Source organism: Cavia porcellus, unplaced genomic scaffold, assembly GCF_034190915.1.
Source record: "Cavia porcellus strain 051 isolate PalLab524CR breed Dunkin Hartley unplaced genomic scaffold, mCavPor4.1 scaffold_3, whole genome shotgun sequence".
In the NCBI taxonomy this organism is placed as follows: Eukaryota; Metazoa; Chordata; class Mammalia; order Rodentia; family Caviidae; genus Cavia; species Cavia porcellus.
Window position 1 is genome coordinate 17,702,031 of NW_026947486.1, and position 15,689 is coordinate 17,717,719.

Consider the following 15,689-nt stretch of genomic DNA (forward strand, 5'->3'; position numbering starts at 1 on the left):
CTCCCTTGTAATGACTGTCAGTTATGTCACCTTGTCTTGGATCCAGCCAATTTTGGACTGAAAACTCTATAAAAGGTAAGCTAAATAAACTTTCCTCCTTCAACTTTGGGCATGGTGTCTCAGAAATGAGGAAAGTAAGTAAGACATATGTAAAATACCAAAGGTGAATCAAGAAGACATAAAGAATTCTAAATAATCCAGTATAAGTCAATGGAATTGGAGAAGTGATTTAAAAACTATCAACAAAGAAAAAAACCCAGGTACTGATGGATTCACTGCAGAATTCTATATGAACTTCAGAGAAAATCTGATGTCACTACATCCCAAACTCATTAATGAAAATGAAATGGAAACAGAAATCTCAGTCTCATTCTTGGAAGCAAGCATTACCCTTGCTTCTTTCTGAAGGAAGAAGAGTAAAATAAACCTAAAGCACTATAAGGCAGGAAATTATAAAGGTCAGAGAAGAAATTAATGCAATTAAGAATAAGAAAATGATGTAAAGAATTATTGAAACGGAGAATAAAAATAAGATAAAACAAAATAAACAAACACTTAGCAAATTTTACCAAAAAAAGAAAAATATGATTATGATTTATCAAATACACACAATTAGAAATGAAAAGGGAGAATTCCCAACTAATCCAGCAGAAATAAGATTAAATAAAATAGACAAATGCTGATACCAAAACCAGAGCTGGATTAAAACCAAAGGAAAACTAGAGGCCAACCTCCTTAGCCAACCTGGATGTAACCATTTTCAATAAGATACAGGCAAATAGAATACACCAAATAATCAAGCAGATTATACACATGACCAAGTAGGATTCAATCCAGGGATACAGGAATATTTCAACATATGCAAATCAATTGATTCATCATGTCACATTAATAGAACTAAGAAAAAAACACATTATCATTAGATGCACAGCTCTGTAAATGCAAAGAAGCATTTGACAAGACCAACACCCATTCTTGATTTAAAAAATCTATAGAAAACTTAAATCAAATGACTTTCACAAATCTGATGGAAACCATCTATGACAAACCAACAGCCAACATAATACTAAATGGATGAAGACTAATAGGAACATAATTAATGTTCCTACTACCTTGTTTTGAAAGCCTACATTGTTATTTATTGGGCTCTTTGTTGCAATTATTTGTTTGACTCTTGATTCTAATTTTTTTTATACTTTGTTGTCTTTGGTTTTGCATTTCCCTATAACACAGAAAGAATAGATGTACATGTATAGGCTTATATATGGCTAGAACTTCACCTAAAGAGGTTACAAGAATGGATTTTCCTTTATATGATAATATGAACAGTTACATTGAAGAAAACGAGACGTCATGGTAGCCATTGCTGAATTCCTATCATTTTATTTTGAAGTCTAATAATGCTTTTATTCTTGGATTTGGTCTGTTTTCAATTATTTTATTTCAATATGTGTGAAGTTATGGATAGCTCTTTTGAAGAAAACAAGACACATCATGGTAACCACTATTGTTTTCCTATTGGCTGGTTTAGAAGACTTGTAAGGCTTTCATTCTTATGTTTTAATTGTTTTCATACTATTTTGTCCTGTATTAACTTATTGTGTGTGAAGATATGGGCAATTATTTTGAAGAAAATAAGAGACATTATGGTAGCCACTGTCGATTTCCTGCTGTCTTGTCTTGAAGCCCTGTGTTATTTGCGTTGTTTAACTCTGATCTGCTTTCTTTGGGTTTGCATTGTTTTGTTTTATTCTTTTTAAAATGAAAAAAAGAAAGAAAAGTTTTCCCCACTTAGTATAATGCTAACTGTTGGTTTATTATGTATGAACTTTATTATGTTAATGTATGTTCTTTCTAAACCTAATTTGTGGGCTGGGGATGTAGCTCAGCAGCAGAGCACCTGCATGGCATGTGAAAGGTTATGAATTTGATTCCCAGAACGAATAAATAAATAAATAAATTTCAAAAATAAAAATAGAACTAAATGAAAATAAATAAAAATAAATCTAAAAATATAAATGGATGAAAAGGAAAAACTTTCATTCTAAAATCAGGAACAAGACAAGGATGTCCACTATGACACACTCCCATTCATTGTTATTCTGGAAACAGTAGCCAGAGAAATTAGACAAGAGAAAGAAATAGAAAGAATAAAGATAGGAAAGGAAGAAGTTAAATTATCATTATTTACAGATGACCTGACACTTTACATAGAACACCCCAAATATTCCACTAAAAGATTCCTACATTATTAACCAAATTCAACACAACAGCAGGATACAAAGTCAACACTCTAAAGTCAACCAATTCACTAATAGAGAAACTAGGGGAACAACATGTTTCATAATAACAGCAAAAAAAGTACTTAAGAGTCAATCTAATGAACTAGGATCATATCTTATTAAAAAGTTTCTGCATCTCAAAAGAGATCTCCAGCATAGTGAAAAGAAAACCCACAAACTCGGAAACAATCTTAATGAACTGTCCCTCAGACAAAGGACTTTTGTCTAAAACATATAAAGAATTAAAAAAAAAAAAAACAGACCCCCGAAATTCAAAGACTCAATCCAAAAAAGGGCATCTGAGATGAATACAGTTCTCAAATGAAGAAATACAAATGTAAAATAAATACATGAAAAAATGTTCATCATCACTAGTCATTAGGGGATTTAGCTTAGCGGCATAAGCACTTACCTGCCTTGCAAGCAGGCAGTCGTGAGTTAGATCCCCGGTACCGATAAAAGAAAAAAAAAAAAAAAAAAAAAAAAAGGAAATGTTATCACTAGTCATTACAGAAATGAAAATTAAAACCACACTGAGACTCCTCCTCACTCCAGAAAAAATGGCCAGGATATAGAAAACTATCAACAACAGATGCCAAAGAGGCCATGAGGGAAAAAGGAACTCTCCTGCACTGTTGGACTGGTGTGACCATTGTAGAGGTCAGTATGGAGATTTTTCAAAAAGCTGGGATTGGAAGTACCATTTGATCCACCTATTCTGCGTCTAGGCATATTCCCAGAAGAACTGAAAACATCATACCACAGTAATATATGTGCATGTTTATAACAGCACAATTTGTAATAGCCAGACATTGGAAATAACCTAAGTGTACATCAACTGAGGAGTGGATAAAAAAATTTGTGGTATTTTTAAACAGTGGAGTACTACTCAGCTATAAAAAATGATCACGTTGAGATATTTATAAATAAATGGACGCAGCTTGAGACGATACTCGTAAGAGAAATAAATCAAACTTAAATGTATAAATACTGTATAGTCTCCCTAGTGTAAGAAATGGTAAGAGTACATAAAGAGTTTATGGTAATCAGATTCCCCATAACATTGCTTTGGAGCCTTATAATGTTGCCATTCATTAGATGAAATGACTGTATCCCGGGTTGTTAGATTTTATTATGTGTGATGGCATGAACAGCTATTTTGAAAAAAAACAAGACGTTATAATAGCCAGTGCTGATTTAATATCATCTTGTTTTGAAGCCTTACCTTGCCTTGGTTCTTCTCTTTCCATTGGCTCTATCATGTTGTTATCTTATTGGATTTTATTATATGTAATACTATAAACAAATCTTTTATGGACAATGAGATAATATAGTAACAATTTTTCATTTTCTGTTATTTGGTTCTGAATGCCCTGTAACACTTTCATTCTCTTTAATGGTTTTACACTATTTTGTTATGTTTGATAATGTTGTGTATGAGGTTTTACCCAGTTATTTCAAGGAAAGAGACATTATGTTAGCTACTGATATATTGGGTTGTTTTGTGGTGAAATACTGTGTTGCTTAAATTGTTCTGTTCTGATCTGCTTTGTTATGTCCTCTTTATATCTTAATTTCTTTATAATAAAAAATTTTTAAATCAATCTAATGAAGGAAGCAAAAGACTTTTACATTGAAAACTACAGTAACCTGAGAAAAGAGATTAAATCAGATACCACTTAGCTACCTTTGTCTTTGAACAAAAGGACAAACACCTTCACTGGAAAAATGATGCCTCTTTAATAAATAGTGCTGGGAAAACTAGCTTTCCACATGCCAAAGATTAAAACTAGAACCATATCTCTCAACCTGTGCTAAAATAAAATCATAATGGATCAAAGAGATAAATATTAAAACAGAAATTACTTACAATTAGTCTATTAGAAGACAGAATAATGAAAGCTCTTAAAGACACAGTTGTAGGCAAAGACTTCATGAACAACACCCTAACTGCAGAGGCAATATTATAAAGAATCAACTAGTTTCACACCATAGTAAAAAACTTTTGCACAGCAAATGTCACCAGTGAAGAGACAACCCACAGAGTAGGAAAAATTTTTATCATCATTCTCAAAAGAGTAATATCTGAAATATACAAAGAACTAAAAGAAAATAGAACTCCCCAAAATAAAAAAAATCAAATCCAAAAATGGTCATCAAATACGAATAGATACTTCTCAGGTGAAGAGGTACAAACATCAAAGAAATATATGAAATGAACATTCAGCATCACTGGTCACTTTGAAATGCAAATTAAAACAACATTGAGATTCCCTCATGCTCCTGAAGGAATGAATGATTATCATCAAGAAATCAACCAATAACAAATTCTGATGAGGCTGTGGTGGAAAAGGAATACTTCTCCACTGTTGCTGGGGCTGTTCAATGTTTCAGCCAATATAGAAATAACCTTAGAGAGTTCTCCAAAAATTAAATCTTGAGTTCCCATTTGACCCAGCTATTCCCATTTTTGGTATCTTCCTGAATATGTTAAAAGCATCATAGCACAGTAATATATGCACATTCATGTTTACAGCAGAAAATTTCAATGGCTAAACCTTGGAAACAGCATAATTCCCTATCAAAGGATGAACAGATGAAGAAAATGTAGTCTTTATATACTACGGTGTAATACTCAGACATAAAGAAATTCTAGAGAAATTTTATGTAAATGAATCTACACTGAGAACATAATGTCAAGTGAAATAAAATTGGACACATATGTTTAAATATAGCATTGCTTTTCTTGTGTGGGAAACCCAAAGGGCAAATAAGGATCAAATGAATGATGGATATTGTGAACTAAGAAAAGCATATTCAAATTGGAAAGGGAACAAGCAAGTGGATGGAGGAAGGGAAATAAGGGAAAAGGGCAAAAAAAGAAAAGAAGGAAAAACTGGACATGCAGGTTTTGTAGATGGGGTGGAGAAGAAGGGAGGGGATGAGAATATATAAGAATCAAGATACATTGGGTACAAGTATGAATTTCCTATGATAAATAGGATCACTATATCAAAGTGTACTAATAAAATTAATTTTAATAAATCAAAGATTAATTGTAGACCCACATCTCTTACCTCAATTCAAGAAAAATAAAAATGAATCAAAGATCTAAATACTAAAACAGAAATATTTAATCTGCTAGAACATAAAATGAGTAAACCTTTGAAGACATAAATATACACAATAGGTTTCTGAACACACCTTGGGTTGCACAACAAATAATATCAAGAATCAACTGGAATCAGATCAAATTTAAATGTACCTGAACAACAAAGGAAACTTCCAACAGAGTGAAGAGAAAACAAACTTTTCCAGCTGCTTCTCAAACAAAGGATTAATGTCTAGAATATATAAAGAACTAAAGAGCCCCGGAGCCCAGCCTGTTTGGGACTCCTGCAAATCACCATCGGTGTGCAGAGGAGGGGCTGGGTGGATCTGGGGCGCCTGCATCAGCCTCCACGTGTGTCTGGAAGACTGTGGATATCTCAGCAAGCAGGGGAGGATCGGAGGTTCCAGAGGCACCACGGCCTGTGGTGAGTGCTCAACGCACTCTGCCCAAAGCCCAGACTCTTCCGGACCCTCCAGGCTTCCGGGTGCAGTGAAGTGCAGAAGTGGGTTTGAGGCCTCTACATCTGCTTCCCCATCCCGGCTGCACTTGGAGAACTGTGGAGCTTCCAAAGGGTTGTAGGCCCATGGTATCCCTGGAGCCCAGCCTGTTTTTGACTCCCACATCTCGCCATCAGTGTGCAGAGGAGGGGCTGGGCGGATCTGGGGCTCCTGCATCAGCCTCCCTGTGTGTCTGGAGGACTGTGGATATCTCAGCAAGCAGGGGAGGATCGCAGGTTCCAGAGACACCGCAGTCTGTGGTGAGTGCTCAGTGCACTCTGCCCAAAGCCCAGACTGTTCTGGACCCTCCAGGCTTCCAGGTACAGTGAAGTGGAGAGGTGGGTTTGAGGCATCTACATCCGCCTCCGCATCCCGGCTGAGCTTGGAGAGCTGTGGAGCTTCCAACGGGCAGGTGGGGGCACAGTGTCCCTGAGGCCCAGCTTATCTGGAACTGCAGAGTTCTGAACAGGCAGAGGAGGGCCATTGGTTCTGCAGGCCCAGTGGCTTGGGGTAACGGGGTGCCAGAGTCTCAGGAGCTGCAAACACAGAAGGGGATTTCCAACAGACCCTGAGGAAGCTTTCAAATAACACTTGAAACACAGAAATATAGGAAAATGACAAAACGAAAGACCAAAATACAACCTCAAACCACCAGCCCACCTCAAGAAACCCTAGGAGCAATGTATACATAAGAAATTATGTGTACATTCACCTCATGTATCGGACACAATAGCTACTGAAAATTAACAAGCAACTCCAGGAAGCTTTAAAGAAATTCAAACTCGAAATAATCTCCCAGGTAAAAGAAGAAATGATAAAAGAAATGAAAGAGATTCTAAATATATCTAAAGAAAACACAGATAAAAAATTGGAGGAACTAAAGAAAAAGATAGAATCCCTAGATGAGCAATATAAGAAACAAACAGAATACATAATGCAGATGCACAGAGATATACAGGAAATAAAAAAACTCCACTGAAAGTTGTAAAAACCACCTTAATGAAAGTGAAGATAGAATTTCAGACCTTGAAGACAGGATTGTAGCTAGTGAACAGGAAAGGAAAGATCTTTTAAAAATAATAAGGAATCAGGAAACAACAATTCAACAACTGCAAGACGATGCAAAGAAGAATAACATAAGAATGATAGGGATTAATGAAAAAGAAGGAGACTACATAAAGGATATCAAGAGGATATTTAGAGAAGTAATAGCTGAAAATTTCCCAAGCATGAGATCAGAAACTGACATCAGGATCAGTGAAGCATATAGAACTCCAAATAGTCATAACCAAAATAAAACTACACCCAGACATATAATAATCACCATCCCAGAAATCCAACACAAGAATAGATTATTAAAAGCTGTCAGAGAGAAAAGACAGATCACTTATAAAGGAAAACCTATCAGAATCACAGCAGACTTCTCAGCACAAACAATAAAGTCAAGAAGAGCATGGAGTGAAGTATTTCAGATCCTAAAGCAAAATGATTTCCAACCTAGACTGATGTATCCTGCAAAACTATCATTCAAAATTGATGGTGAAATATGATACTTCCATGACAAAGAACAGCTGAAGAACTTCATGAACACCAAACCAACCCTGCAAAAAATATTGAAAGACAGTTTAGATACACAAAGGAAAAAACCACTAAGCAAAGCAGATGATTAAACAGAACAGAAAGATAAAAATGCAACAGCAGAGAGATAACAAGTCAACAATAAACCAGCATTTAACAGTAATAACCATTAATGTAAATGGTCTCAATGCACCAATCAAAAGAAACAGACTAGCAGAATGGATCAAGAAACAAAATCCAACCATATGCTGTTTACAGGAAATCCATTTAACCCAGAAGGATACTCACAGACTGAAAGTGAAAGGATGAAAAACAATACTTCATGCAGCAGGAATCCAAAAAAATGCAGGAGTAGCCATTCTGTTTGCAGATAATGTGAACTTTAAACCAACAATGACCATAAAGGACAAAGAAGGCCTTGCTCATGGATAGGAAGAACAAACATTGTGAAAATGGCCATTCTCCCAAAACTGTTATACAGATTCAATGCAATCCCAATAAAAATACCATCAACATACCTTACCGATCTAGAGAAATCACTCCTAAATTTCATCTGGAACCAGAAGAGACCTAGAATAGCAAAGGCAATTCTAAGCAGGAAAGACAAAGCAGGAGGCATCACAATCCCTGACTTGAAATTATACTACAAAGCAACAGTAGTAAAATCAACATGGTATTGGAATCAAACAGAGCTGAAGATCAATGGAATAGATTAGAAGATACAACCACAACTACAAACACACTCAACCACCTTATCTTTGATAAAGGAGCCAAGCAGGTTCACTGGAAGAACGACAGTCTCTTTAATAAATGGTGCAGGAAAAACTGGCTCTCCATTTGCCGAAAACTAAAGTTAGACCCATGTCTATCACCACGTACTAAATTAAAATCTAAATGGGTCAAAGATCTGAATATTAAAACAGAAACACTAAATCTATTGAAAGACAAATTGGGTAGAAACCTTGAAGACATAGGAGTAGGTAGAGAATACATGAACAGGACTCAAACCGCACGGGAAATACTTCCCAGAATCAATAACTGGGACCACTTCTTATTAAAAAGTTTCTGCATGTCAAAAGAAATCTCCAGCATAGTGTAAAGAAAACCCACAAACTGGGAAAAGATTTTAGTGAACTCTCTCTCAGACAAGGGACTCTTGTTTAAAACATATAAAGAATTAAAAAAACTCAGACCCCCAAAATTCAAAGATGCAATCCAAAAATGGGCATCTGAGATGAATACGCACTTCTCAGATGAAGAATTGCAAATGGCAAATAAATATATGAAAAAATATTCATCATCATTAGTCATTAGAGAAATGCAAATTAAAACCACACTGAGATACCATCTCACTCCAGAAAGAATGGCCAGGATCAAAAAAACCAACAACAACAAATGCTGGAGAGGCTGTGGGGAAAAAGGAACTCTCCTGCACTGTTGGTGGGAGTGTAGACTGGTGCAGCCTTTATGGAGGTCAGTCTGGAGATTTCTCAAAAACCTGGGATTGGAAGTCCCATTTATTCCAGCTATTCCACTTCTAGGCATATTCCCAGAAGAACTGAAAGCATCATACCACAGTGATATATGTGCACCTATGTTTATAGCAGCACAATTTGTATTCGCCAGATCTTGGAAACAACCCAAGTGTCCATCAACTGAGGAATGGATAAAAAAGTTGTGGTATTTCTATACAATGGAGTATTATTCAGCTATAAAGAAGGATCACATTGAGATATTTATCAATAAATGGGCGCAGCTTGAGACCATACTCATAAGTGAAATAAATCAATCTCACATGTATGAATACTGAATAGTTTCCCTAATGTAAGTAATGATTCAAATATATAAAAATATGTGGTAATCATGATTCCGCATTATGTGGACTTGAAGCCTTATAAAGTTTTCACTTATTAATTGAAAAGGCTTTATTCTGGGCTTCTTGATATGGAAATATGTGAAGCTATAGTATATGAAGTTTTATTCAAATATTTCAAGGAAAAAGACACTATGGTAACTACTATTAAGTCGGGTTATTTGGTGGTGAAGCACTAGGTTGCTGAAACAGGCATGCTTTGACCTGTATTGTTATATTGTTATGTCCTGTTTTATCTCAATCTCTCCCTTATTCATTAAAATATTATTTAGTTATTTCTTATGTTTTTTTAATTAAGGGAAAAATTTTAAAAAATTAGCAGGATATACAATAGTAACTTTTTTTGATTTCCTATTAACTTGTTTTGAAGTCCTGTAATACTCCCACTCTCTTGTTTTGAATGATTAGACTCTGTTACATTCTGTATGATAGTATCAAGTTTGAGGGTATAGGCAACTACTTTGAAGGCAATAAGATTCACTAAGATGCTCATTCTGGTTTCACTATTGTCTCCTTTGGAAGTCCTGTAATGTTTACAATGCTTAAGTTTCATTGGTCTTGTTCTCTACTGTTTTGTTCAACTTTATAATATCTAATGAGATAGACAATTCTTTTTAAGCAAACAAGAGACATTGTTGATAACCATTGTTGATAACCTTGTACTCTGTTTTACATCATGTGCTATGTCTGTCCTTGATTTTGACTGACAGCTTTGTTTTGCCATATTTGACTTTATTCTCTCCTCCAAAAAAGTAATAAGAACTAAGGAGTAATAAAACCCAAAATGTGTAAACTTTGTTGTAAAAAAGAGAGGGGAAAAAAGAGAGCTCTAAAGGATATAACAGCAAGTGTGTTTAGGGATGTTTAATAGCTGACCATATTAATGCTTTTGGTTGGATCATTGAACACAACTGTTTGCAGTCTCACTGTTTGAATGTCCACTTTGTATGCTTTGATACTGTGATTTGAGCAACTATCTCTAAGATGATAATATGTAATCTATTAACTGGTGATTTCTTACTGTTTTTTTTTTTTTTTTGTAGTTCTGTATTACGTGTACCCTTACACCGCTTTGTTTTGTTTTGTTTTTTCTCTTTTTCCTTTTAAATAAAATTTTTTTAAAAAGAACTAAAAAATTTAGACCTACCCCAACTTGAAGACTCAGTCAAAAACCTGGCATTTGAAATGAATACTCACTTGTTAGATGAAGAATTACAAATGACCAGCAAATACATTTAATAATGTTCAGTGTCACTAGCCATTTGAGAAATACATATTAAAACAATCCTGAGATTCCAACTTCCTCCAGAAAATACGAGTATCATCAAAAAGTCAACCAATAGCACATGCTAGAAAGGCTATGGGGAAAAATAAACTCTTCCTTGTTATTGATAGGAATGTAATCTGGTACGACCACTATGGAAATCGGCATGGAGATTCCTCAAAAAACTAAAACTAGAAATTCCCATTTGACCACGTATTCCCCTTCTAGGTATCTTCTCAAGAGATTTTAAGTTATTGAATTACACTGATATATGCCTACTCATGTTTATAGTAATACAATTTATAATAGCTAAGTCTTGGAGGCAGCCTACAGGTCCATCAACAGATGAGTGGATAAAGAAAAGATAGTATTTATATACTATGAATTGCTACTCTGCCATAAAGAAGGATAAATGAAAGGCACCTTGAGACCATAATATTAATTGAAATAAATCTAACACACAAATTTAAACATCACATTATTTTAAATGAGAAACCCAAAATGTAAATAAACAGCAAAATAAAAGATAATAGGATATAGTAAGATATATTTCAAATGGGAAAGTGGAACAAGAGATACAGGGAGTTGGAGGGAAAGACAGGAGGATTGCCATGAATTTGGGACCAGCCTGGGCTACACAGAAAGACTCTATCAAAATAAAAGGAAGAAAAAAGAAAGAAAATAGAAAGGCTTAAGAGGCTGTTACTCTGTCATCATCACTGACAGCTGCTGAAGTGGATCCTCCAGATATCAGGATAATGTCTAATTCCAGCCAAAGATAAACAACAGCCTCTGGTTCTCAAGCAAGTATCTCAATATTTTTCATACAAGGATGGCAATATTTTCACTTCTCAAGTGTTTCAGTAATTTTTGCATTGTCATTGGTGGTGTGGGTGACAAATGATTGCATTAGAAAGTCAGACCTTTCATCAAATTCCTTAGTCTCCCATAGCGTTGATCCCTCATGGAGAACTGCCACATAAAACTCAACCTAGGTGGTGGTGTACACACTTGAATCAATACCAAACTGAAAATGAATGTTTTATGAGATGGGTGCATGGCCCTATCTGGATGGCGAGGAATTTGGTTCATGATAAAGAACCGATAAACTCAGATGGATGAGATAATATGACCCTGTATTCTGGCTGGCAAAAACCACTAAGCAGTGGACAGACACACAAATACTAATCCGTTCAGAGCTTCAAGGTCAAAGTCACTTTTCTAAGTGAAGCTGGCTCAAAAGTATATACTCCCCTTAAAATGTGTCTGAGAGGTTTTATTAAAGTAGTTCAGGTCCATAAATTAAGAACAAGAAACAAATGTTTCCTTTAAAAAAAGTAAGCTCTGGTTTCAAAGGTATATATGAGGTAAATTATGCTAATACTAGAGATTTGTAGGAATGCCAGTTTGAGTGAGACCTTGTGCAGAGATTGCAGAGGTAATGGTGGACAGATTTATCTTAGGGTAAGGAACAGATATTTGTAAAAAAAAAAAAAGTTGGGGGGGGGTAGGGGGGACCATGAACTGATGGTAAAAGGAGGGAAAAGATAAGTAAAATCAAAAGTTATACATGATATTAACTTCATGCTTCTAAGTCTGATTCCCCAAAATGCCAAAAGTTTTGTAGGGTGATAAAGGAAGAAAACAGGAAGAAGAATAGAAAGATACAGAGATAAAATAAAAACAGCAAAATAAGGATATGAAGTATTTCTATGATCAATACTTGGAACTGGCCTTTCCCATGAACGAGCAGCAGTCATGGACTAAGAACAGAACCAAAAAGTCAGTCTATCCATTCCATGAACCAGCAGCAGCCATTTGGCTGGGAAGAGAACCAAGAAGTCAACCTGCATTTCCTGTGAGCGAGTCAGTGCATGGGCTGGGAGTAAATAAGAGCACCCTCTCTCTTCCCCCACAGGCAACTGGCTGATTCAGAGAAACATGAGCTGGGATGATAGAAACTGAGGAAAAAAAAACTTAATGCTTTTACTGTTTGATTGACTTCGTAGGCCTAAAGCCTGTAGTCTGAGCACCTTTTTAGAGGATACCAATATGAAATATAGCAACTATGGGAAATTTTCTTCTGTCTTGTTTTTGAAATTCAATATTGTTTTCACTGTTTTTGTTTTTGTTTTGTTTCATCTTATTGTTTTGTTTTATTCTCTTCGAAAACAATTGCTTGGAAGTGAGTCTAGAGGGATATAACTTTCAGAAATTAGGAGATGAATAATAAGAAATAATCAGTGAAGATAACAGAGATCATAAAATTTGGATGGAGTCTTATTCTATCATTGCTGATAGCAATTGCTGACTATCCAAGGTCATTTAATGTGCCACTTAGGGAGACAGGGTCTGTCTCTGTGTGCTTATATCCCTCAAAGGAGTTTAAGAAACTAAAATCTCCAGTAAAAGAAGACATAATTGTGATTTGACACTGTAAACTGTGTTGAATTTGGAGGCATAAATATAGGGGAAATACAATCTCATTTACAGTTGATAGCCCTTAACTCTTCTATGAAGCCATTAGACGTTTATTTATAAGAAGTACAGGAATGCAATCCACCTGAACCAGTGAATTTTAGTTCCTCAGCTGCTTCATAATGCCATAATTGGCATAATGCAATAATTTTATAAATTACTGAAGCAAATTAGGAAACAGTATTTTGGGATCTCATCAGGCTTCTTATATTAGTCAGTTTCTTGTCACTGGAGCGAAATAACCAGTAGGTGTAATTTAAAAGAGAAGTTTATTTTGGTTTACAGTTTCAGTGGATTCTGTCTGTGGTCTGCCAACTCCAAGGCAGAAATAGTGTGGCAGAACATCATAGCAGAGAAAATCATCATGGGTCATTGCATGGCAGTAATGAACAAAAGAGATATAAAACGAGACAAAGAGGAGAGTACACTTCTCCTGGCCGTGTCCGCAGTGCTCTGACCCTTCCAACCAAGCCCCACCTCTTAATGTGAGACTTTTGGTGAGATAGATCTAAACCATAATGTTTTACCAAAGGTCTCCAAAAAGCTCATGTTCATCTCATTATGTAAAACGCACTTAGTTCATCTATTAGCATTGCCAAAGTCTTAACAGTTTCAGCATTGCCACAAAGTCCCAAGTCCAAAGATTTCTCTGAGATTTAAGGCAAAATCTAGCTGTGACGTCTGTAAAAATCAAAAGAAATTTAAATACATTCAACATACAATGAATGACACAGGATAAGTATTTTCATTCAACATGGAGAAGTGGGATAGAAAAAATATTATCAGATACTGAAACAAAGCAAAACAAACATTAAATCCTGTAGCTTGGTTCCACACAGACATCATTAGCTCCAGACAAGTAAACATGGAGTCTTGTCTTCCATGAGAAAAAGGATCACTTTGTGCTCAACAGTGCCTGAATAATCTACTGTAATAATACTTTAGCCTGTGGAATTATCCTCAATTGCCCACCAGCTGGATGAAGAAGAAAGGATGAGAATGGAAGAAGAATATAGTAATAAATACTATCACATATTTTTAGAGTAACCTTTTAGTAATATGGATGACAGTGGCCTTTTCTCTATTCAAAAATGAAAAAATCATTTATATGCAATTATAAACAACATTCAGCGGCATAAGCGCCTGCCTTGCAAGTGTGCAGTCATGAGTTTGATCCCTAATACCGATTAAAAAAAAAAAAGGAAAAAGACAAAAAAAAAGAAAGAAAATAAGAAAACCAATGGCTTAATTTGAATTCTCTCTTGACTGGTCCAGAATTAATATCAGATATATACCTTGCACTTTTCTTAGTTCAATTACAACAGGAAGGGTGATTTACTAGATTGTGAAGCTGAACAGCTTCTCCAGATGATCAGGGTCTAATAGATGCATCGACCAAAAGTCATTGAAGAAGAATTAGCACAGCTGAAAGAGCACAGAGTCCTTAAAACAGACATGGAACAAATCTTAGAAGGAAATGATGGATCGGGAATGATAGATGAAGATGAGGAGGATATGCAGAGGATGCTGGCACTATGTCCTCAAGAAACTGACATGGAATATGAAGAAGCAGATACTCACAGGGCTATTCAGCTCATTATACAAGGTAGTTCCAGAAATATATCTCAAGATGTTCCACAGACACCAAGCACAAATCTTACATTTGAAGATCTATGGAAAAGAAAAGAAGCCTACTTTGAAAAGCATCAGCCACAGCAGCAGGAAGATCCATTAGGACAGGCTTCACAGCTACCTGAAACGCCTACCACAAATTCAGGAGCACTTGGGAGTGATCTAGGTGATTCGATCAGTGAAGAAGATATGCTTCAGGCATCTGTGACCATGTCTTTTGAAACTGTTACAAATAATTTGGAAGCAGAAGGAAAAAAGTAATATCTTTTAAAATCATTTAGGTATTCATACTTTCCAATATTGACCTTTGTGATTACAGTATTGCATCAATTTTTAATGTATCAAAGAGAACATTGCTTATCAAAGAAAATATTCAGGTGGCTTGCAAACAAAATAAAGAAGTAGAAAATGTGTCAGCTGTAGAGCTAAATAATGATCCTCCAAAAACTAACCAAAGAGGCATTCAGCAATTAAAGAAATTTAAAAAGACTCTAAAAAATTAATAAATCCTGTATCTCCTTGTCCAGCTTCTATGGCAGGTTGTGGTGAAATGTTAACTCAGAAGAGCTTGGGAAACCTCACCTCTATAGCCTCGCTTGCTGCTGTCCACATGACCTCTTCCTTGGGTTGCCTTTGTTCACTGCCTGTAGCTTTTCTCAGCAAATGTTCCACATTCCTGAACTTTTCAACTTCCTAGGATGTTCACTTCACCCTCGGCTTCTCACAGCTTTATGCAATGCTTTCTTTTCAGCTCTTGGTAGGCACTTTAAGCCTATCAAACATTTTTGTCTGGCCTCCCAGATATTCTTTTTAATCTTGATGGAAGTGCACATGACACCATAACCCTTGCATTCTGCAGGCTTGAAAAACCACCACCATGTGAGCTGTCAAGGTCACATGAGCTATCAAGGTCAGCTATCAAGTTGAGCAGTAGTTGGGTCCCTTGGATCATGGCTGCATTGTCTTCTGAGTG

At 35.7% G+C, this 15,689-nt stretch overlaps 1 pseudogene; it reads left to right on the top strand.

The window, feature by feature from the left end:
- The window catches only part of LOC100734901 (ataxin-3-like), a 32,938-nt pseudogene extending 17,961 nt beyond the window's left edge, over window positions 1–14,977 (top strand).
- Window positions 14,978–15,689: the final 712 nt, after the last annotated feature.